Source organism: Camellia sinensis, chromosome 8 (genome assembly GCF_055761805.1).
Source record: "Camellia sinensis isolate YWXY chromosome 8, ASM5576180v1, whole genome shotgun sequence".
NCBI classification, from domain to species: domain Eukaryota; kingdom Viridiplantae; phylum Streptophyta; class Magnoliopsida; order Ericales; family Theaceae; genus Camellia; species Camellia sinensis.
Genome location: NC_138968.1, coordinates 9,719,165 through 9,731,502, shown reverse-complemented (window position 1 = coordinate 9,731,502; position 12,338 = coordinate 9,719,165). Strand labels below are relative to the sequence as shown.

Here is a 12,338-nt window from a genome sequence, read left to right as displayed (position 1 = left end):
ACTACAAAAAAAAAAAAAAAATAAATCTGCAGAAAATACAACCATTCATCAACAATATCAACATCATCATCAACAACAACATCATCCAGCACAAAACGAAAAAACCTTCAACAACAACAACATCGACATCATCATCTTCATCAAGAACATCTTCATCTTTAGCATTTTCAGATCTGAAGAACATCTTCATCTTCATCTTCAACACATGAGAAGCCGACGTCAATGAGAGAGGAGCGGCGGTCGTGTGTGAGAGAGAGAAAGTGAGAGGCGATAGAGAGAGGAAATAGAGAGAGGGAGGTGAATCACTGTTAGAGAGACAGAGAGGAACGATAGAGATGGAGGCGATACAGAGAGATGAGACTCTGTTTGCATTTGACTTATGGTCACCACACCAAACCTAAACATATATATATATATTATATATAAATTGGGTGTTTGACAGATGGTCACCACCAAACCTAAACATATATATATTATATATAAATTGGAGTCTTTGACCGATGGTCAACAAACCTAAACATATATATATATATATATATATTATATAAATTTGGGGCTAAACACTAAACACACACAGTATATATATATATATATATACATAGATAGATCGGGGCCTAAACGGGGACGGGGACGGGGCCGGGGCCGGGGCCGGGGCCGGGGACGGGCCGGGGCTAGAAAATGTATCACCGTCCCCGGCCCGAATAGCATCGGGGATTTATTTTTGATCACCATCCCCGGCCCATCGGGAGTATTTTTCGGGAAAAAACCACTCAATTCGGGGTCGGGGGATCGGGTCCCCGTCGGGCCGGGTTTAAATTGCCATCTCTACTGTAAACACACTAAAATATAAAGTAGGTTATAATGTGTCGATACATTATCACTTTGCCTTATTTTTCAAATAGATAATCATGTGTCTTATTGGTGAAGGAAATCAAATTCCCACTCATCATCACCATCACCGCTGGTACTGTAGACGTCCTCGAACGCCCCGGGAGGAACGAGCTCCCGTTCTGTTCGATATTGGGGTCACTACAGCTCAGGACTCTCAAATTGTCACTGTTCTAAGTCTGAACCAAAGAGTCCAAATCCGGCAAATCGTTTTGAGAAAACAGATTTTGAAAGAAGTGCCAAACATGGACTGCTTTGCCAGATACAGAGTCGCAACCTAAATGTTTTTTAATGGGAAATTTAGGAAACCCTGACTCGGTGCCAAAGGCCACGTGTCCGTCATCACCAAAGTTGCCTCGACTCGGGAACTTGGGTACGATTGGGGAAGGTCACTTCGTGAGCACCCCCGCTCGCCCGATCAAAGATCGGCCTCTACTAACCATGATATCTATTTTTGAAAACATTGTATGTTCTTATTCTGGTTTATTAGCCTAGGTTACTATGTGATGCACACAGCATATAAGTATAGACTGAGTCGCCTGAATTGGAACAAAACATTTCATGTTTGTTTGTTTGAAAGATGGTTTGCTACTCACAGGTAGGCTTAAAATGCAGATTTTGCCACCCTCAGGTGGGCTTTAGAAAAAATGGTTTTGCCACTATCTAGTGGGCTTAAAACAAACAGTTGATGATTTATTCCAATCCAACTACCCCAACCTTCACCCACAGGCATTCAGGCAGTTATATCACATAAGCAATTAGCCTCATGGTAAGCATGCTATTCATGGCAGTCACTCACACGCATGCAAGGATGCTAAAGCATAAAACTCACCGAGTACTCCAAGCCAAAAACATAAACTACATAAGAAATCATGCATGATCCTATGTATACAGAAATGCCTAATGCAACACATGCAAAAATGTAACTATGGCAGGCTCGGCTATTCTAAGATGGCATATGAAATGCTACAACTATCATGTATTCAATTTGGAATTAAAAATACGATGCAGTTAGTATGATGCGCCGAGCCCGGTGCATGCAATACAGATGAATGAATGCAAACATGCTGTCATACTGTATGTTAATTGAAATATGCCCTAATCTAACCACCATAAGCGGATAAATAAAAGGGAGAAAGACGTGGGGTTGGAAGACATACAACACACACACGCACACTTATTACAGCTATGCCCTCGCTCGGAGGGTCCGAATAAATATACAGTCCCAAATGAAAGAATATTACAGTCCAAATATTACAGTCCAAATAATATACAAATTCCTACTTAATTAATGAATTAACTAAGAAAGCAAATAAAACTGGCGTGCAAGCCCGGGACTACCTTGCTTCTGATGGATGATGTACATTTGGGCTGCCTTGCGCGGAAATCCACCGGGATGCCCCAATTAGCCTCTGTTTAGCAGTTATTCTTGAAATGCGCGCCAAGCCCCGAAAATTTCCTGATTCTTCATTTTGCTGCAACAGAGAGCAGGAAAGGGGCATAGCAATGTATTTTCACAAATATATGCATGTCTCGATCCTCGTACCACCAATCACGCATACCGAGGCATGATGGCCGAGGAGTCGAATTGCACAATTCAATATAGGATGAATGCACATAAAAACGCACATGAAAACACAGCTAAAACCTAACTCCATCATGGATAATCCGGAGTGTCGGTGACTGGGGAATTGAGACGCATTCCGTCACTCGGAGTACGAAATACACCTCGTTTCTCGTGCCCGGGCTAACTCCTATTCCGAACACGATGAAATATGCATGATATGCATGAAATGCAACTAAGATACAATCCTAACATACACAATGCTATGGAATGACATGCCTCGAAGTGCGTGCACACGGGCACGCAAACTGAAAAAATGACAGAATGCGATCTAAGATACAACCTAGTATGCACTATGCTGTAAAAATGAGATGCCTTGAAATGCGTGCACACGGGCACGCAAACCGAGGCAATGGCATACGCAATGCAATATGGCAGAAATGACATATAGAATGCAACATGGACTTATACTAACATGAGAGAGCCTCAGCCACACTCACATAAGAGGCCGATGGATGAAAATGAAGTGCCTCGAAATGCGTGCACACGGGCACGCAAACCGAGGCAATGGTATATGCAATGCAAATATGGAAAAAATGGTATGCAAGCATGCGAATGGATTTTCAGCAATGAAATATGGGGTAAAACAGCCCCGAAACGAGTCGAAAGTACACCCGATGCATGGAATAGTCCCGAAATATGAATTTTGCCGCCCGAAATGGCCTATAGCTATACCAAACATGCACAATATGGACATGGAATGTAAATACAGAAGCAAGGCAGCCCCAAAATTAGCATTTTACCAGTACAAAACATGGCCAAACAGCAAACCAAGATAGGGCAAAACTAGCATGCAAGAAATGGCCCTAAACATGAGATTAAGAAGAAACTCATAGCTGCTGGCCCCAAACAGGTTAGGGTCCTTCAACAATGTTGAAGAGGGACCCAAAATATGGTGTTTTACAGTTTATGGAAGCCCCAAAAACAGTATAAAAATATGCTAGAAATGCAATGCAAAAATGAGGCTCAAAAGTGGCTATAACATGAGGTATACAAAACATTCACCAAACAAGAAAATACCCTTAATAAAACATGTTCAGGAGGTCAAAATAAAGCCACTTTTAGTTCGGACTAAGGTCCAAAAACAGCAACATCAGGGGCTGCCAAGGCATACAAAAATGGGACCAAAAAGAGGATATAAAGGGAAGTGCAACATGGAAGTCTCAAACAGTGTTGAGCCCTTCTTCAATGTTGAAGAGGGGCTCAAAATAAGCCTACTTACAGTTCATGATAAACTCCAAAATAGATCACACATAGGCTAGAAAAAGCATGCAAAATATTGACATACAAAGAGGGTATTGAAGCAAGTGCAAGATGGAGGGCTCAAACAGGATTGAGCCCTTAATGAGACATGAAAATGAGCTCAAAAAAATGACCTTTTCAGTTTTGGTCGGAGCTCAAATATTCAAGAAAGAGAGGCTAAGAAATGTTGCAAAAATGAGCTCAAAAAAGAGGGAAATGGACTCACCCTTGAAGATCAACACTTTTGTTGCTTCTTGGACCAAATTTGTTGCCTCTTAGCTGCTGGAATTCCTCTCCTTGCTGCTGAGATGGAGTGGTGGTGGTAGAGCTTGGTGGTGATGAAGAAAACAAGGTGTAGGACTTGGAGTTTTCAAGCAAAATGAGAGGGATGGAGTGAGAATTATGTATCTAGCCTTGAAGATCAAATTTTCTAACCCCTAAATGTGATGCCACCAGCTGGTTATATGGACAAGAAGAGAGGAGTAAAAGAGGGGCAAAAGGTGGGGGAAAATAGGCAAGTTTTCCCCCACAAAATATCCCCCGGATTGGGATATTTTCTGGGGGAAACAGCTACACAGCTGTAAAGTTGATGTTGCAAGGAACATGGCCGGCCCCTTATTTTTGTTGCAGGTGGCCGGACGGCCACCCCCCCTAGCCGGCCGGCTAGGGGTCAAAAGGGTCAAGTTGAAATAGTGGCCGGCCACCACAAAAAGGTGGCCTCCCAGGTTTCCTCTTCACAACTCTGTGGTTCGAATTTGGAAATTCTAAAACATGAGGGAGAACAAGCCATTTTGAGGAGGGGTTCAAAAGGTTCAAATGGAATTAATGGCCGGCCATAAACTTTTAGGGTCCTCCCATGTGTGTACATCACAAATATGTGGTTTGTGGTTGAAGAAAGTGGCTCCAAGGTGCTCAACATTGGCTCGGAAGGAGGGGTTCAAAAGGGTCAAGCAACATTAGTGGCCGGCCATGAACTTTTAGGGTCCTCCCATGTGTGTACATCACAAATATGTGGTTGAAAGTTCAAGAATGTGGCCCCAAGGTGTTCAACATTAGCCCGGAAGTGTGAAAAACGGGCATCGGAGGGCGTCGGAGGATATATAACTGGTTGCTGCAACAATTACTGGCCTCCCACCCTTCTACGGCCTTCCCAGTGATAAAACAGAGGTACCTGCCAAAAATGAACGAAAACCGTTGCAAAACGAATGTTCGAGGGCCAAAACGCGCAGTTCGGGGTCCCGAAAATGGGCTGTTAAGCACCGAAAGTGGCATTCGGCCACGAAGTGGGTTTCTCAGACCCCAGTGTCCCTCAAAAGGGAGTAAATAAGATGTATGCCAAAATTTAGAGCAAACGGAGATGGTTAAGCGATCCCGAACCGAGGCACACGGCCAACGGTCCCGAAAAATCGGAAACCGGACTTCGAAATGGGCAAAATGGCGTGCGGCCACAAAATGTAGCCCACGGCCACTGAGAGATGGTCTACGGGACCTCTCCCTCCCCTCGAGAAAAGAAACAGAGAAAACTGAGTCTGGTTCGCAAACCGAGACAAGGCACAGAAGAGGGTTCGGAAATCCGGAGGCGGGGCTCGCAGCCAAGACTCTGAAACTTCTGAACAAGCACATTATGCCAGATCACCAAGTGCTCAACTGGTGACGTCTGAGTCTCAAGGTCGGTCAAAAATGGGGTGTCTACAGGTACCAAGTTACATTATGCCATTTGCAAAAACACAGATATATATATATATATATATATTGGAATACATAAGCATTGTTAAGTCATTTGTGGGTTAGATTCATACTTTCATAGTAGTTAGATTCATACTTTCATAGTACTTCCAAAATAATCCACATACTTCCACATCGTCAAAACTTAAACTTGGTAGAAGTAGAGAGTTTATTGCACATTTTTATTTCCTTCAATGAGAAAAAAAAAAGTTACATAGATTAGAAAACAACCCTGACCAACTCACAAACTAAAATACTCAAATGTTTTTGAGAAATTCTAGGACATTAGTATTGAAAGCGGAGCACATAACGCGGGAACCTGCAAATCCAGACCCCCTTGCCAAGGCCTCAAACTCCTTCTCCGTCCTTTCTTTCCCACTTGGGATGTGAGCCAACATGATAGCATCGACATGGATGACATTTTGAGTTGCGATTTTGGTGTCTGGGACTTCAAGGAGAATGAACTCGGCAATAATCACCTTCTCATTGTTCGGAAAATGCTTTATAGCAGTTTTCAAAAGTTTCAAGCAGTGTTCATCATTCTAATCATGGCATGTCCATTGTTTGGAAATGCAGTGTTCACCAAGCCTCAATTAAAGCAACACAGGAAAGAATCAAGTAAACCTTTGATGATAGATTTGCAAAGGCAGTCTAAGCAAGATATAACAGTGGTTGGAGGTTAGAAATCTTATGCCGAAGCAGTAATAAGTAGAGCTATTGATGGGAAGCATTATCTAATGGGAAAAGCTTTTGAGTTAGATAATGAATGGCTCTCTGTGAATTTAATAGTGAAGCTCAAAAACTTCTATTTTTTGGCATTTAGAGATGAATTTTGCAAGAAAGGTTTGGGTCAAATATTAGTCAAAAAAGGGGAAGGTAGAGATGCAGTCCTAACTTTCAACTCATTACAAGCTATGAAGGAGGGGTATGACCAACTGAAGGGGTGGATCTATGATTGATGAGTTTTAGTAACAGAATGGAAAAAAGGGGTAAATCTCGATCAGGAGAGATGTGTTTGGCTGTGCTATTATGGACTTCCATTTAACTAACACATTCAAAAGCCTTGGTAGCTTATGGGGTGAGGTAATCTAGTTTGATAAAGTTATCAATACAGATTCTCTCGAGTACGGCAGGGTCATATTGATAACGAATAGCATGAAGCCTATAAATTCGGTGATAAGTTTGAAGTACAAAGGAAACATATATGCACTATAAGAAAATTGGGTTATAACGGCGTTCATAGTATGAATTTTTAAAAAATGCCACTTTTTAGTGCCTACATACAGAGACACCCTGTTTCCATGTTTTACTTTAAAAAAAAAAGTCACTGTGAATGATACTCTATTATGATCCGTCTCTCTCCTTCTCATAGATCTCACTCTCTCACAAAATACATGAAATACAGCGATCTATGAGATCTCGCACTTCACACATCGCTATTTTCTCTCGTAATCGAACTCTCTCAAGCCTTTACTCTTCATCTATCTTATCAATCTTTGTTCTTCATCGATCTCGAGGCTAATCGAACTCGATCTCGATCTCTTCCCATCTTGAGTTTGCAAATCGTAGATCCAAAATTGATATCATAGTAAGTGTTAATCGGTGTTTGAGTTTGAACTATCATCTTCTCTACTTTCTCATTGTCAAATTAGATCTGCTGATTAACTCTCTGATTTTTTCATTCTCAAATCAGATCAGATTGTTATCATTCTTGAACTAGATCAATCTATCTTGCTCTTCATCTCAGGTACATTTTTCAGAAAATTTAATAAATTCATGTATTGTCTTTCATATATTTTTTCTTATATTTAATTTGCTAATAAACAAGAAAAAATATATATATGGTGATTGCAAAAAAAAAAAAAATTGTTAGATTTCATTTGCTAATAAATTCATGTCCATATGTTGGGAGATTCATTCTCTCCTCTTTGTCCTGACACTATTTGAGTTGTAAACTGGTTTATATCCAGATTTTGAAGCCTTTTTGTTTTTTTTTTGGGGGGGGGGGGTTAAAGAATGTATACATTGGAACTGATTTTGTTTTAAAAATAAATTAATGGGATCAATTTGGATTCAATTATGAAAACTGATTGTTATTTGTTGAATTCATCTCTTTAGATTGAGCAGAGAGAAGTTTTGAGAATGATGTTGTGTGAAAAGTTTTGAATAGAAGTAGAACACCACAGAAGAGATTCACATTTTAATCCTATCAATAAAATAAAATAAAAAAGTCCATGGAATATCCCATTCTTACTCTAACCACATTATATTCTTTTTTTATTGAGTAATTTGTTAAATTTTATGCCAAATTTGACATAGGGTATAGCATTATGATTTTTTTTTTTACACAAGTTACTATATATAACTACGGCACCGCTTATTGCTAATACATTGGAGAAGCTCTTCTTTAACTCCCATGAAGAAGGTTTTGATTGGATGAATGTTTTCCAATAAAATAAGACTATTCTTTTTTCTTTTTTCTTTTTGTAGCTTTTATTTTTTGGTGGTGGCAAAATAAGACAAACTCATAACGGGATTAGAATTATATGATATAATTGCTTCCTTTTTTTTAATATCATAATAATGTGCTAGGCTTTAGAAGCTTAGGTTGCTGGTAGAGAGAAGAGTTGTATTAAGACGTGATGTATTAAGTTTTTTTACTACATATCATATATATATATATATATATATAAAAGAGCTAGTGGATTGAGAATTGGATTCACAAAATGAACTGTTTGCTTTAAATGAACTCTCCACACTCTCTTCCTTGGATTCTCTACTAGTGGTCTTGTAACAATCCGACGTCTGATTAACATGCAATCCATGATTATGAACTCTTAATAAGTAATTAAAGTGAAATTTTGCATTCATCACGTGTGTTATTTGTTATGAATTTCTATTTATTCTGTGTAGGAATATCTGTCTCTAATTTTGTTCTATTCTGTAAATTGAAGGCCCTATCGGCATCCGATCATGAAATTGACTTGGTTTTTGTGTTAATTAGAATTTTTAGAATTTTATGGTAGGTTTAATTAAAATTCAGCTCGGAACGATTAAATTAGAATAAATTAATACTTATTAGATTAGTGGTAAACTCGATAATTAATTTCTTTAATCAAGCCTATTTAAGGCCACCTCAATATCCCTTATAGGCTTTTGCACTCTCATTTCCTCTTGCTTGACCCCAAAAACATGAGAGAGAGTGAGAGAAGGAAGAAGTTGAGATCAAAGCTAGGAGATAGGAGAATTGCTAGGAATAATTGGAGAATTAAAGAGAATTGGGAGGTAAAACTTCTACACTTGTGCAATTAAGACTCTAGGTAAGAATTCTAGCCTTTGGCTTTGTAATGTAGTTGATTAATGCATGGAAACAAGTGAGTTAGGTGAATTCATATGAGAATTGAGCTAGAATTGAAGAAAGTTAAGTCATTCCATACATGCATGCATATATCATAGCATCTTGAGTTTGAAATAAAAGAATTACCACATGCATGTGTCTATCTTGACTTGGTGTTGAGAATTCATCACATTTCTTACCATTTGACCTTAATTAATCATGTTTTGAAAAGCCTTAGCTCAAAGTAGTTCATGCATGTCATGTTCATGGCATATTCATAAATTACAAGTTGAATTTTTGATCAATTAGCATGCTTTTGAGCATTAATCTAGCGAAATGATTTTCAAACCATGGTGTTTTGCAAGTTTCTAATGTTTTCTGGAAATTTGGCCCAAAAAGATGAGTTTTGAAGGGTGTAATTCGAGTTTGGAGCTTGGGAGTGTAATTTGAAAATTCCAGATTCTGCACTTTTGCTCGAGTGGCATAATCTGTGCTCGAGCAATCACTCTGCGATCTTACACTTTCGTTCGAGCGACCTGAGGTCCGCTCGAGAGTGAAATATGAGCTCCTAGAAGTTTCATGTTTTTGTAGACCGCTCGAGCGACAGAAGTTGTGCTCAAGCGGGGACCTTAGTCTCACGCTTAAGCGACCGTCGAGCGGCCATCGAGCAAAGCTTTCACACAATCAGTACTTTTTCAGAGTTTACAAACCACTCAAGTGGCCCCTCACATGTTTGCATGTCCGCTCGAGCGAAGGAAGCTGTGCTCAAGCAGGACCTTGTTTTCAGCAAGTTTTATTAAGGGTTCCAAAGTGCATTTTAACATCCACATTGCATCCTAGACATTCTTAGGCCATGAATAAGACTCAATAAGAGGTTAAGACTTAGAAACACACTAAAAATGAAACGAAAGAAGTTAAGTACCAACTGAGTGTTTGTTTCATTATGTGTTTCTGCTATGTGTGTGTAGGTCACGCACCACAAGTTATCTGATTTGTCTGTTTTACAAGTGGAGCTATCTGTGAGTAATAACTTTGTAAAGCTATGTTTACATCTAAGTAATTTCTTATATGATATGATATGACAAGAAATGCTCTGTTTTATGAAATGTTATATTTTTTCCAATGAATGATTGTTTAATTTCCGACAAGTATTCGTAGTATCCTTAGCACAAGGCCCTTGCCGGGGGGTAACAATACCGTAGTTTATAAGCAAGGCCCTTGCCTGGGGGTAATAATACCATGGTCTCATGGCTCTTGCCGAGGGGTAACAATACCTTGGCTCAAGTATATTACAAGTTCCTGGTACCGAAGGTTCCTTATGGAACTAACAAGCATGAAAACGCTATTGGATGTACCATATATGTTGAAGCATGAACTTTAATTTCTGTATGATGTTGAACAAGAAAATGAATATAAATCTGTTTCCGCTATGAATTTTGATTTCTGAATCTGTTATGGACATCATTCATTTAAACCTTTACTCCGTTATTATTTATTGGGCTTTCGCTCACTATTTATATTATGTATGTAGGTGAGTAGGCGCGTGACCAGGCCTAAGCTGCTGCCTGGAGTTTTGAGTTAGTTAGCTACTATGCCTCCCGGGGAGGTTCCCTTTTTGAAATGTTTAGTTTTGTAACCTTGCTACAAATACTTTTGTTTTGTTTTGCTTATCTGTACATTAGGCTAAGCCCCCTTTTGGCTTCATTTGAATTAGTGGGTGACATATGACTAATGTATTCATGACATCACGTATTTATATATAAGTTTGTTTTGAAGATTTCTGTCTTATATACTTTAACACAATTCTATGGACATTGTATACTTTTTATATTTGCTTCTGTAGCCCCTTATTATATGTCATTCTGATAAAAGGCCTTTGATAATCTAAGGATTACTGGGCGATTACGACGCTAAACCTATAGGGGCGGGTTCGGGTCGTGACAGGTCTGGTCTCTTGCATTTACAATGAAAATGATCTTCATAGACATATACATAGACTAAATTGTTGGAATTTGAGCATGGGAGTTAAATTTGAATAAATTTGTCAAATTAATTGGTTTTAAATTTTGTTGACGAAATTGTTGGAATTTGGTGATGTTAATGCTTGCAAATTAATTTGTGTTATGAAATTTTCATCCGACGCCACATGGCATTCCTATTAAGTACTCGACATTGTAATGTGTTATGAACTACAATCATGAAATTTTTTGCTTTGTGATCAATTAGGATAATCTAGTTGTTCTTGTAGAATCTTCATTAGAGATACCTAGTCATCTTTGATGAAGCTTTATATCATAATCTATCAAGAGCATTGTAGAAACTTTTAGTTTCTTCGTTAATATGCTTCATGCTAGAAATGCTTCTAGTATGCTTGATAGTTCTGATTCATATTGCACCACCAGGATGCAAAAATCATGACAGTTATTAATTTAGCAAGTAATTATCCATGCATGCATAAACAGCCTTAGACCCATCCAAGAATCTTCATTAGAGATATCTAGTCATCTTTGATTAAGCTCTTATTGGATTGTCTAGTTTGGACAGTTCAGGAGCACAAGTCTATGTTGTAATTAGTAGTTCTACCGCTTAAATGTAGTCCATCTCGTAGAGATTTCATGTAGTAGCTCCTCATGTTCTCCAGGTGCATACTAGGTAAGGTGTAGCTGTCACGACCCCAAACCCGGCCCTATGGGTTTAGCACCGTAACCGGCCAGTAATCCGAGATTACCGAAGGCCTGCTTAACAGTAATACAGTAAAACAGAGTACAGGGCCTGGCGGAAGCCAATACAGTAATTAAACAATGTCCAATGAGCTGTGACAGTCTGTATGCCAAAAAGATTTTTCATGCATTAATACATAAACAGTACAGAACAGTATGCACAATATTTACATTCATTCAAACTAGGGACTCTACCCTAGATAGCGGTACAGTGGACAGTCAGTCTATACAAAACAGTACGGTCTATACAGAATTTACAGTCACTCAGTACAGGGACCTAATCCCTTTATAACAGTACAGTAGTCCAAACAGTATGGAAACAGGCGGGGGAAAACAAACAAAACACCCCCAAGCCATAGCATGGCAACTCGGAACCTCGCAGTGAGGCACATAGGCTGGCTTGACAAAACTGGAGTTACCCTGACGCTCCTAGCTCCGATCTGGTGCCTGTACACCTACATATATATATAAGCAGTGAGCTAAAGCCCAGTGAATAACATAATGCGTAAAGGGGTTTAGAATGAATGTCCTTACAGTGATGAAAACAGTTCAATTCAATCAGTATTTCAGTTGTTCAGTACAGTAAACAGTCATATGTGGTACATCCATTAGCATAACAGTAACAGTAGGTCTTAAAAGACCGAACAGTAATGATGGCCATCAGTCAGTAAACAGTAGTGGTTCCACGAGGGAACCGACAGAGAATTCTGTCGCAGTAACAGTAACAGTAAACAGTAAGTACTAAGGATGCCACAGTACAGTTCAGAAATAAAGGACATACATTCATTCAGTAAATAATACC

The 12,338-nt window shown here is 39.2% G+C and overlaps 1 long non-coding RNA gene across 1 annotated transcript; it reads left to right on the top strand.

The window, feature by feature from the left end:
* The first annotated feature begins 6,770 nt into the window (after positions 1-6,770).
* Positions 6,771-10,591, top strand: LOC145797492 (uncharacterized). The gene is made up of 3 exons (XR_014339025.1): positions 6,771-7,067; positions 7,173-7,226; positions 10,348-10,591. It is a non-coding gene; the product is annotated as an uncharacterized LOC145797492 (long non-coding RNA).
* The last annotated feature ends 1,747 nt before the right edge of the window (positions 10,592-12,338 follow it).